Consider the following 13,178-nt stretch of genomic DNA (forward strand, 5'->3'; position numbering starts at 1 on the left):
GGGGATCAGAAACCTTAGTGTCCCTCAAACAGATTTCACACAACCCCCCTGCACCCCTGCATGATTTTTTGCCGGCGGGTGGTGCAGGGGGGGTAGTTTTGGGCGGTGGGGGCAGTGCGGGAGGCGGGCGGTGCGGCAGGCGGGATCGCGATCCCCCGCCCGCCTCCCCTTGACAATTCATTGGTGTTCAGTGGGTATACCAGGGTGCCAGCACATTGCTGGCACCCTGGTATAAACGGCTGACATCGGTGATGCGATGTCAGCCGTTTAACCCTTTCCATACAGCGGTCCGTACTGACCGCTGTATGGAAAAAGCTAACAGTAAGAGGGAGCTCCCTCCCTCTCCCATCGGGGGGCTGCAGTGCCTTTGCAGCCCCCCGATGGGGAGGGAGAGAGCCCCCAGACAGCCCCCCGACAGATCCCCTCCTTACCCTTCTCCGTCTGCGCAGTTCTGAGCAGACGGGGAAGGTTCCCATGGCAACAGGACGCCGTCCCAGGCGTCCTGCTGTCCATGGTGCTGAACAGATCTATGCTAAAAGGCATAGATCTGTTCAGACAAAGTGTAAGTAAAATACAGTGCAGTACAATATATATTGTACTGTACTGTATTATACAGACATCAGACCCACTGGATCTTCAAGAACCAAGTGGGTCTGGGTCAAAAAAAAGTGAAAAAAAGTGAAAAAAAAGTTAAAATCAAAAAACACATTTATCACTGATTAAAAATGGAAAAAATAAAATTCCCTACACATGTTTGGTATCGCCGTGTCCGTAACGACCTGATCTATAAAACGGTCATGTTACTTTCCCCGCACGGTGAACGCCATAAAAATAAAAAAATAAAAACTATTAGGAAATTGAAATTTTGCCCACCTTACTTCCCAAAAAAGGTAATAAAAGTGATCAAAAAAGTCGCATATACGCCAAAATAGTACCAATCAAACCGTCATCTCATCCCGCAAAAATCAAACCCTACCCAAGATAATCGCTCAAAAACTGAAAAAACTATGGCTCTCAGACTATGGAAACACTAAAACATGATTTTTTTTGTTTCAAAAATGAAATCATTGTGTAAAACTTAAATAAATAAAAAAAAGTATACATATTAGGTATCGCCGCGTCCGTATCGACCGGCTCTATAAAAATATCACATGACCTAACCCCTCAGGTGACCACCGTAAAAAAATAAAAATAAAAACGGTGTAAAAAAGCAATTTTTTGTCACCTTATGTCACATAAAGTGTAATAGCAAGCGATTAAAAAGTCATGTGCACCCCAAAATAGTGCCAATCAAACCGTCATCTCATCCCGCAAAAAATGAGACCCTACTTAAGATAATCACCCAAAAACTGAAAAAACTATGGCTCTTAGACTATGGAGACAATAAAACATTTTTTTTGTTTTAAAAATGAAATCATTGTGTAAAACTTACATAAATAAAAAAAATTGTATACATATTAGGTATCGCCGCGTCCGTGATAACCTGGTCCATAAAATGAGCACATGATCTAACCTGTCAGATGAATGTTGTAAATAACAAAAAAAAAACGTGCCAAAAAATCTATTTCTTGTTACCTTGCTGCACAAAAAAGTGTAATATAGAGCAACCAAAAATCATATGTACCCTAAACTAGTACCAACAAAACTGCCACCCTATCCCGTAGTTTCTAAAATGGGGTCACTTTTTTGGAGTTTCTACTCTGGGGGTGCATCAGGGGGGCTTCAAATGGGACATGGTGTAAAAAAAAAACAGTCCTGCAAAATCTGCCTTCCAAAAACCTTATGGCATTCCTTTCCTTCTGCGCCCTGCCGTGTGCCCGTACAGCGGTTTACGACCACATATGGGGTGTTTCTGTAAACTACAGAATCAGGGCAATAAATAATGAGTTTTGTTTGGCTGTTAACCCTTGCTTTGTAACTGGAAAAAAAATATTAAAATTGAAAATCTGCCAAAAAAGTGAAATTTTGAAATTGTATCTCTATTTTCTATTAAATCTTGTGCAACACCTAAAGGGTTAACAAAGTTTGTAAAATCAGTTTTGAATACCTTGAGGGGTGTAGTTTCTTACATGGGGCCACTTTTATGGAGTTTCTACTCTAGGGGTGCATCAGGGGGCTTCAAATGGGACATGGTGTCAAAAAACCAGTCCAGCAAAATCTGCCTTCCAAAAACCGTATGGCATTCCTTTCCTTCTGCGCCCTGCCGTGTGCCCATACAGCGGTTTACGACCACATATGGGGTGTTTCTGTAAACTACAGAATCAGGGCAATAAATAATGAGTTTTGTTTGGCTGTTAACCCTTGCTTTGTAACTGGAAAAAAAATATTAAAATTGAAAATCTGCCAAAAAAGTGAAATTTTGAAATTGTATCTCTATTTTCCATTAAATCTTGTGCAACACCTAAAGGGTTAACAAAGTTTGTAAAATCAGTTTTGAATACCTTGAGGGGTGTAGTTTCTTACATGGGGTCACTTTTATGGAGTTTCTACTCTAGGGGTGCATCAGGGGGGCTTCAAATGGGACTTGGTGTCAAAAAACCAGTCCAGCAAAATCTGGCTTCCAAAAACCATACGGCGCACCTTTCACTCTACGCCCTGCTGTGTGGCCGTACAGCAGTTTACGGCCACATATGGGGTGTTTCTGTAAACTACAGAATCAGGGCAATAAATAATGAGTTTTGTTTGGCTGTTAACCCTTGCTTTGCAACTGGAAAAAAAATATTAAAATTGAAAATCTGCCAAAAAAGTGAAATTTTGAAATTGTATCTCTATTTTCCATTAAATCTTGTGCAACACCTAAAGGGTTAACAAAGTTTGTAAAATCAGTTTTTAATACCTTGAGGGGTGTAGTTTCTTAGATGGGGTCACTTTTATGGAGTTCTACTCTAGGGGTGCATCAGGGGGCTTCAAATGGGACATGGTGTCAAAAAACCAGTCCAGCAAAATCTGGCTTCCAAAAACCATACGGCGCACCTTTCACTCTACGCCCCGCTGTGTGGCCGTACAGTAGTTTACGGCCACATATGGGGTGTTTCTGTAAACGGCAGAGTCAGGGCAATAAAGATACAGTCTTGTTTGGCTGTTAACCCTTGCTTTGTTGGTGGAAAAAATGGGTTAAAATGGAAAATTAGGCAAAAAAATGAAATTCTCAAATTTCATCCCCATTTGCCAATAACTCTTGTGCAACACCTAAAGGGTTAACAAAGTTTGTAAAATCAGTTTTGAATACCTTGAGGGGTGTAGTTTATAGAATGGGGTCATTTTTGGGCGTTTTCTATTATGTAAGCCTCGCAAAGTGACTTCAGACCTGTAGTGGTCCCTAAAAATTGGGTTTTTGTAAATTTCTGAAAAATTTCAAGATTTGCTTCTAAACTTCTAAGCCTTGTAACATCCCCAAAAAATAAAATATCATTCCCAAAATGCTACAAACATGAAGTAGACATATGGGGAATGTAAAGTCATCACAATTTTTGGGGGTATTACTATGTATTAAAGAAGTAGAGAAACTGAAACTTTGAAATTTGCAAATTTTTCAAAGTTTTTGGTAAATATGGTATTTTTTTATGTAAAAAAAATTACTTTTTTGACCCAATTTTAGCAGTGTCATGAAGTACAATATGTGACGAAAAAACAATCTCAGAACGGCCTGGGTAAGTCAAAGCGTTTTAAAGTTATCAGCACTTAAAGTGACACTGGTCAGATTTGCAAAAAATGGCCAAGTCCTTAAGGTGAAATAGGGCTGAGTCCTTATGGGGTTAAGGACTCAGCCCTATTTCACCTTAAGAACCAGGCCATTTTTTGCAAATCTGACCAGTGTCACTTTAAGTGCTGTTAACTTTAAAATGCTTTGACTTATCCAGGCCATTCTGAGATTTTTTTTTCGTCACATATTGTACTTCATGACACTGGTAAAATGAAGTAAAAAATAATAATTTTTATTTATAGAAAAATACCAAATTTACCAAAAATGTGTAAAAGAAATTGCAAATTTCCAAGTTTCAACTTCTCTACTTCTATAATACATAGTAATACCTCCAAAAATAGTTATTACTTTTCATTCCCCATATGTCTACTTCATGTTTGGATCTTTTTTGGAATGATATTTTATTTTTTGAGGATGTTACAAGGCTTAGAAGTTTAGAAGCAAATCTTGACATTTTTCAGAAATTTTCAAAAAGCCAATTTTTAGGGACCAGTTCAGTTCTGAAGTCACTTTGCGAGGCTTACATAATAGAAACCACCCAAAAATGACCCCATTCTATAAACTACACCCCTCAAGGTATTCAAAACTGATTTTACAAACTTTGTTAACCCTTTAGGTGTTCCACAAGAATCAATGGAAAATAGAGATACAATTTCAAAATTTCTCTTTTTTGTCAGATTTTCCATTTTAATAATTTTTTTCCAGTTACAAAGCAAGGGTTAACAGCCAAACCAAACTCAATATTTATGGCCCTGATTCTGTAGTTTACAGAAACACCCCATATGTGATCGTAAACCGCTGTACGGGCACACGGCAGGGCGCAGAAGAAAAGGAATGCCATACGGTTTTTGGAAGGCAGGTTTTGCTGGACTGGTTTTTTTGACACCATGTCCCATTTGAAGCCCCCCTGATGCACCCCTAGAGTAGAAACTCAATAAAAGTGACCCCATCGAAGAAACTACACCCCTCAAGGTATTCAAAACTTATTTTAGAAACGTTGTTAACCCTTTAGGTGTTCCACAAAAATTAATGGAAAATAGAGATACAATTTCAAAATTTCACTTTATTGTCAGATTTTCCATTTTAATAATTTTTTTCCAGTTACAAAGCAAGGGTTAACAGCCAAACCAAACTCAATATTTATGGCCCTGATTCTGTAGTTTACAGAAACACCCCATATGTGGTCGTAAACCGCTGTACGGGCACACGGCAGGGCGCAGAAGGAGAGGAATGCCATACGGTTTTTGGAAGGCAGATTTTGCTGGACTGGTTTTTTTGACAACATGTCCCATTTGAAGCCCCCCTGATGCACCCCTAGAGTAGAAACTCCAAATAAGTGGCCCCATTTTAGAAACTACAGGATAGGGTGGCAGTATTGTTGGTACTAGTTTTAGGGTACATATGATTTTTGGTTGCTCTATATCACAATTTTTGTGAGGCAAGATAACAAGAAATAGCTGTTTTGGCACCGTTTTTATTTTTTGTTATATACAACATTCATCTGACAGGTTAGATCATGTGATATTTTTTTAGACCAGGTTGTCACAGATGCGGCGATACCTAATATGTATACTTTTTATTTATTTATGTAAGTTTTACACAATGATTTCATTTTTGAAGCAAAAAAAATCATGTTTTAGTGTTTCCATAGTCTGAGAGCCATAATTTTTTCAGTTTTTGGGCGATTACCTTGGGTAGGGTATGATTTTTACGGGATGAGATGAAGTTTTATTGGCACTATTTTGGGGTGCGTGTGACTTTTTGATCGCTTGCTATTACAGTTTTTGTGATGTAAGGTGACAAAAAATTGTTTATTTAGCACAGGTCATGTGATATTTTTATAAAGCCGATCTATACGGATGCGGCTTTACCTAATATGTATACTTTTTTTTATTTATGTAAGTTTTACACAATAATATAATTTTTTAAACAAAATAAAATCATGTTTTAGTGTCTCCATATTCTGAGAGCCATAGTTTTTTCAGTTTTTGGGAGATTATCTTAGGTAGGGTCTAATTTTTTGCGGGATGAGATGACAGTTTGATTGGCACTATTTTGGGGTGCATATGACTTTTTGATCGCTTGCTATTACACTTTTTGTGATGTAAGGTGACAAAAAATGGTTTATTTAGCATAGTTTTTATTTTTTTATTTTTTAAGATGTTCATCTGAGAGGTTAGGTCATGTGATATTTTTATAGAGCCGGTCGATACGAACGCGGCGATACCAAATATGTATACTTTTTTTTTACTTATGTAAGTTTTACACAATAACAGCTTTATTCAAACAAAAAAAATTATGTTTTAGTTTCTCCATATTCTGAGTCATAGTTTTTTTATTTTTTGGGCGATTGTCTCAGGTAGGGGCTAATTTTTTGATGGATGAGGTGACGGTTAGATTGGTACTATTTTGGTGTGCAAACGCCTTTTTGATCACTTGCTGTTGTACTTTTTGTGATGTAAGGTGACAAAAAAATGGTTTATTTAGCACAGTTTTTATTTTTTATTTTTGACGGTGTTCATCTGAGGGGTTAGGTCATGTGATTTTTTTTATAGAGCCGGTCAATACGGACGCGGCGATACCTTATAAGTATACTTTTTTTTCCGCCTATATTTTACCAATTTTTTTTTACTTTATTTGGGGAAAATGCCGTTTTTGTTTATTTTTACTTGAAACTTTTAATTTTTTGGGGGGGAAACTTTATTTTTTAAACTTTTTTTTTCACTTTATTTTTTGTCCCACTTTGGGACTTCAACTTTTTGTGGTATATTCCTTTACAATGCATTCCAATACTTCTGTATTGGAATGCATTGGCTGTATGAGTAATACTGTGTGTATTACTGATACAGCTTCCGGGGCCTGTGAGATCCAGGGGGCTGGATCTCACAGGCTCTTCACCGGAAGGCAGCGCAATTGCCTCAGGAAGGCATCGCGCTGCCTTCCATGCCATCGGGTCCCCCCCACAGCCCCATGGGGACCCGAAGGCACCACCGCCGCACCAGGTTAAACCTGCAAACCACAGGTCTGAATTGACCTGCGGTTTGCGGCGATCGCCGAAATGGGGGTGGGGGGTCACCCGCGCGCATTTAACCGAGGTGCCTGCTCAATGATTTGAGCAGGCACCTTGTTCCGATCACCGCCCGCCGGCGGCGGTGATCGGAACAACACATGACGTACCGGATTTAAACCCCTAGAAAATTATGGGTGTATTTCTAGCTTAAATTGCACACAGACTAATCCAGATGTTGTATATTGCTAAAAAAAGTGTGTTTTTTTTGGTAACAGAATATGAAAGCTGTATAGCAGATAAGGAAAATACTGATTTTGGGGGAAAGAAAGTGTGTTTTTAAAACCCCAGAAAATGATGGGTGTATTTCTAGCTTAAATTGCACACTGACTAATCCAGATGTTGTATATTGGCAAAAAAGTTTTTTTTTGGTAACAGAATATGAAAGCTGTATATATTAAACTTGAATTTAACACTTGCAGATCAGAAAAATTCTTTTTTTTGTCAAAAAAGTGTGTTTTTAAAACCCCAGAAAATGATGGCTGTATTTCTAGCTTAAATTGCACACTGACTAATCCAGATGTTGTATATTGCTAATAAAGTGTTTTTTTGGTCACAGAATATCAAAGCTGTATATAATAAACTTGAATTTAACACTTGCAGATCAGGAAAATACATTTTTTTGGCAAAAAAGTGTGTTTTTAAAACCCCTAGAAAATGATGGGTGTATTTCTAGCTTAAATTGCACACTGACTAATCCAGATGTTGTATATTGTCAAAAAAGTATTTTTTTGGTAACAGAATATGAAAGCTGTATACACTCACCTAAAGAATTATTATTATACTAATACGGTGTTGGACCCCCTTTTGCCTTCAGAACTGCCTTAATTCTACGTGGCATTGATTCAACAAGGTGCTGATAGCATTCTTTAGAAATGTTGGCCCATATTGATAGGATAGCATCTTGCAGTTGATGGAGATTTGAGGGATGCACATCCAGGGCACGAAGCTCCCGTTCCACCACATCCCAAAGATTCTCTATTGGGTTGAGATCTGGTGACTGTGGGGGCCATTTTAGTACAGTGAACTCATTGTCATGTTCAAGAAACAATTTGAAATGATTCAAGCTTTGTGACATGGTGCATTATCCTGCTGGAAGTAGCCATCAGAGGATGGATACATGTTCTCATTCTGTTTACGCCAAATTCGGACTCTACCATTTGAATGTCTCAACAGAAATCGAGACTCATCAGACCAGGCAACATTTTTCCAGTCTTCAACAGTCCAATTTTGGTGAGCTCGTGCAAATTGTAGCCTCTTTTTCCTATTTGTAGTGGAGATGAGTGGTACCCGGTGGGGTCTTCTGCTGTTGTAGCCCATCCGCCTCAAGGTTGTGCGTGTTGTGGCTTCACAAATGCTTTGCTGCATACCTCGGTTGTAACGAGTGGTTATTTCAGGCAACGTTGCTCTTCTATCAGCTTGAATCAGTCGGCCCATTCTCCTCTGACCTCTAGCATCCACAAGGCATTTTTGCCCACAGGAATGCCGCATACTGAATGTTTTTCCCTTTTCACACCATTCTTTGTAAACCCTAGAAATGGTGTGCGTGAAAATCCCAGTAACTGAGCAGATTGTGAAATACTCAGACCGGCCCGTCTGGCACCAACAACCATGCCACACTCAAAATTGCTTAAATCACCTTTCTTTCCCGTTCTGACATTCAGTTTGGAGTTCAGGAGATTGTCTTGACCAGAACCACACCCCTAAATGCATTGAAGCAACTGCCATGTGATTGGTTGACTAGATAATTGCATTAATGAGAAATAGAACAGGTGTTCCTAATAATTCTTTAGGTGAGTGTATATTAAACTTGAATTTAACATTTGCAGATCAGGAAAATACTGTTTTTTGGCAAAAAGTGTGTTTTTAAAACCCCAGAAAATGATGGGTGTATTTCTAGCTTAAATTGCACACTGACTAATCCAGATGTCGTATATTGCCCAAAAAATTGTGATTTTCAATGTCCCAAAAGCTCAGATGCAGTGCTGGTGCACTGAGCTTGCATAAAATTGCCTCCGCCGCCCACCTAACTAACAGACGGATAAATGTTATTTTCTTTTGGTCAATGGGCTTAGGGCAGGGTAAAACTATTGTGCCCTGAACCCACACAACTATTTCTATGTAGATCGCTGAGTTAGATTATCTCCTATTCTCTACCTGAAATCACAAGTCCAGCATCTTCCTCTCCCTACACTTGTAACAGCAGAGTGACGTGCAGCCCTACGTGTCTCAAGCTTATTTAGAGCCTGGGTCACATGCTGCTCTGGCCAATCGCAGCCATGCCAGTAGTAGGTATGGCTGTGATGGCTTCTAAGGTCAGACAGTTAAACGCTTGTTGATTGGCTGCTCTGCAGCCTTTAAAAAAGTGCCAAGAAAGCGCCGAACACCGAACCCGAACTTTTACTGAAATGTTCGGGTTCGGGTCCGGGGTCAAAAAATCCTAAAGTTCGGTACGAACCCGAACTTTACAGTTCGGGTTCGCTCAACCCTAGTCATAACTCATTCTCTACACAAATTCTATATAAATATTTCCCCAACTCTGGCTTCTTCTTAACTTCGGCAGATCCACCGCCATTATAAAATGTAAGATTGCTTCCTAGCTGACTTACATTTAGACCTTTTTCTATTCCTGAAATAGGTGCCACTTTTTTAGACCTTGCGAAAGGATGGAGAAGTTGTAAATAGCGGCACAACTATATATAGGCATATTTCAGCTTAACAAATGACTGTCACATCTGTGACAGGTCTCAGAAGGTCTGAAAGATTATCCACGCTTTAGTGATCTGACAGCCTCTTTTGGTTTCACTTTGTCTGTGTTGCTGGTATGTCCACACCTCCTGTTCAGGTGTGGATCATGTGACCTTTACCTCGCCCTATTTAGTCTGACTTTACCCATCACTCCTTGCTTGGGATAGCTTCATTTGGTTTTGGAAGAGCTGGAGTTTGGTTCTTGTTGGAGTCCTGTTTATCCATCATCATCAGAAGTTAAGTGTTCCGCTTGTTGTATTTTGTATTCCCCCCCCCCCCCCCCCGGTCTTTTAATAGGCCTCAGTGAGACGCTAGTTCCTTCACCAGGGAAGGAACGGGTGGTCTCTGCCCTGTCATTATCTTTAGGGAATCCAAGGGTCACCAGGGTTTTCTAGGTTCCTGTGTATGGGTATCTCTACCATCGAGAGGTACCCATACGGATAGAAGTTAGGGCCAGGAGCAGGGTTTTATAGGTGGTGACCCTTTTCCTTCCCTAGCGGTGAGGCCTAGTGTCTTTCCCCTTCCTTCTTGTTGTCTTTTGGTGTTCTCCCCTACTACATCCGTGACAATGACCCCCGACATTTGAAGCCAATATTATATATGAAGCAGCCCCTCTACCCCATATAATAAAATATTAAGAAGCCCCCATCAACACATTTTAAGCCAAGTTTGCACTTCCACACACACATAGCGTTTATAGCCAAGCCCCCTTCCTCATCTAAACAATATAAATGTATCCTCTTTTCATACATAGCATTTATAACAAATAGTCCCTCCCCAACAAAATTGATATGTAAAGCATCCCCTCTCCCCCACATAAATGTATAACCAATACCTCCTCCCCCACAAAAAGGAACTATAAAGGATCTCCATCTCTAAAGTATTTTTTCCCCTTTGCGCATATTATTTCAAATTCCCCCAATGCGCATAAAAGAACACTAATTCAACTACAGCAGGGCTGCTCTTTTGGACTCCTGAGCACCATGGGGGGGTCTTAGTGGCAACAGCAGAGGAAGGAAAAGAACTCTGTGCACAATTGCTCCTCACTTTTAACCTCGCTGAGGATATACATATTTATGATTGTGAATTCATGCAGTAGAAGCAAACGGATCACAGTAAGCATGAATAAAACATAACTTTTAATATTATTTTTAAATAGTCAATGATCCACCCACTTTAAACAAACAACGATGCAAACAAACATGTATAAAGAATGGGTGAAAAGACAGAGTGAGGGGGAGGACAAACGTGAGGGACCCCACTATCCCTATGGGGAGCCTCACTATCACCTCAACCCACAGGAACACCCTGATGGTGGATGGCCTGTGGTCCCGTAACTGCCCTGACTCTCCCTAGAAAGACCCAAAGACCTCCCAACGCGTTTCCCCTAGAAAAGCTTCATCAGGGGAGAGATAATGGGTAAAGAGACAGATAAACACATACAGTAACATATAAGTCTTGGATAAAAATTTGATAAATCACCCAATGCCGAGTAGAAATATTATTCTTAATCACGGGCTTCTAGAATAGATAATTAATCGCCTATGACACCAGCTCATATAGTTATAGCAGATATGCAATAAAAAGATGTATCCAGGGTCCCACCTATATAGAGAGACTCATTATTTAGATGTCACAATTGATAGTCACTCAAGCACTTGTTCCTCAGGGTCACATGTATGAAAATAACAATGTCATATGCTGTAAACCTTACTTTAGATGCAAACACCTCAATCCACCAGTTAACATGCATAAAATTAATGCTACAGATCTCATTATCAATGCTAATCATGCCACAGATGCATACTACTCCTGTTCACACCCCAAGGAGTATATATCAATTTGTTATACGGCTTAAGAAAAAGTAACAGATGCGGTACAAAGGACCTCTTACTTGTCCTTAAATAAAGAAACTGATGGGTGACTGTAACGGCATACAAGGGAACGCTCCAAACTCCCGAACAGAACCTCACGAATAGCTGCTAGCAGACGAATAGGAAACGCACCCAAGCGGCTTACACTCCTAGCAATCTGTCTCTAACAGCATACAGTGAATCCCCCCAAGAACGAGACGAGGCTCTGTGTTGAGGGTCAAGCAGTGGTCAGCCAAAGCTGTGTGTTTATTGTTCTTATATAACATTGTTACACATTAGTACCACCCACAGGATTTTGTAAAAACAACCAATAAACACGTACAATACACTCAGACACTCCCACACAAAATCCTCCCCTCTGCATGTGATACAATTACCTCACACAATGGGTTAATGTAATTATCATAGGCAGGAGAATACACCGTTTTTAAACAATGTCTTCTGTCCTGGAGACAACCGAGGAGTAATTCAATTATCTCTCAGGACAAAGGGAAATCGCCAATACACACGTGGGGACAATAGGACATTACTATTCAAATATACAATGTCACAACCGACTGTCTCCGCTCCCAACACAGTGTCCCATTGCTGGGGAAAGGAGACTGTGCTCTCTATTCCCTGTAGGACACTCTGCCACTGAGGAATGGAGACTGGGCTCCCAATTCCCTGCAGGACTGGTGGAGAGACCTCGGTCCTATCTCCACCGGCCACCTGGGGTTCTTCCCAGTAACACTCCAATATCCAACAATATCTGCCCAGCTGAATGGGTCTGGATCTGGGTCTGTCATCTTGCTGTCCTACTGAGCCTTCCCAATGGAGTGGAAGAGATCTCGGTAGTCCTGCTCCAGTTCCCACTCCAGGGTTGCTAGGTGAGCCAGGTCTTTCTCTACCTCATGGAGGTCATCCCAATCCTGCCTAGCCTCCCTCTCGTAGAAAATTTCCTGAAGTCTGGACTGTGCAGGGCTCCCGAAGTCAGGCTCTGCAAAGGACTCCCATAACAAGCCAGGACCATCAAACTCCTCTCCCTCTGGCTTGTCATGCTCAACTGTCCAGGGTATATATTGTGCCATATACCACCAGAGCGCCTGGTAGGCATCCTCCAGCCATAGCTCCTGCCATACCCGGTGCTCTAGTTCCTTCACCCATTCCTCCAGGGGCTGCTCTCCCAGGAAGGGCATCCGCAGGGCCACTTGCTTCTGCAATCGCTGCTCTTCACTGGGGAGACTCTTGCCTCGCTGGTATTGTACATTATCCAGGGCCTGGCACCAGATGCCTTTCCTTAATGCATCCCGGCCATCCAGGTCTTCCTCATCGTAAGCCACTGCTGGTTACATCCTGCTGCTGTCAGGGTCGCTGTACTGTACCCTCAAATTGTAATTCCAGGGAATGATGTCTCCTGCAGCTGTCCTTCTGGCTGTGGGAACGATCCCGCCGCTTGCCACCAATTGTTATGGCATACAAGAAAATGCTCCAAACTCCCGAACGGAACCTCACGAATAGCTGCTAGCAGACAAATAGGAAGCGGCTTACACTCCTAGCAATCAGTCTCTAACAGCATACAGTGAATACCCCCAAGAACGAGACGAGGCTCCATGTTGAGGGTCAAGCAGTGGTCAGCCAAAGCTGTGTGTTTATTGTTCTTATATAACATTGTTACACATTAGTACCACCCACAGGGTTTTGTAAAAACAACCAATAAACACGTACAATACACTCAGACACTCCCACACAAAATCCTCCCCTCTGCCTGTGATACAATTACCTCAAGCAATGGGTTAATGTAATT

The sequence above is a fragment of the Bufo bufo genome, chromosome 2 (genome assembly GCF_905171765.1).
Source record: "Bufo bufo chromosome 2, aBufBuf1.1, whole genome shotgun sequence".
In the NCBI taxonomy this organism is placed as follows: Eukaryota; Metazoa; Chordata; class Amphibia; order Anura; family Bufonidae; genus Bufo; species Bufo bufo.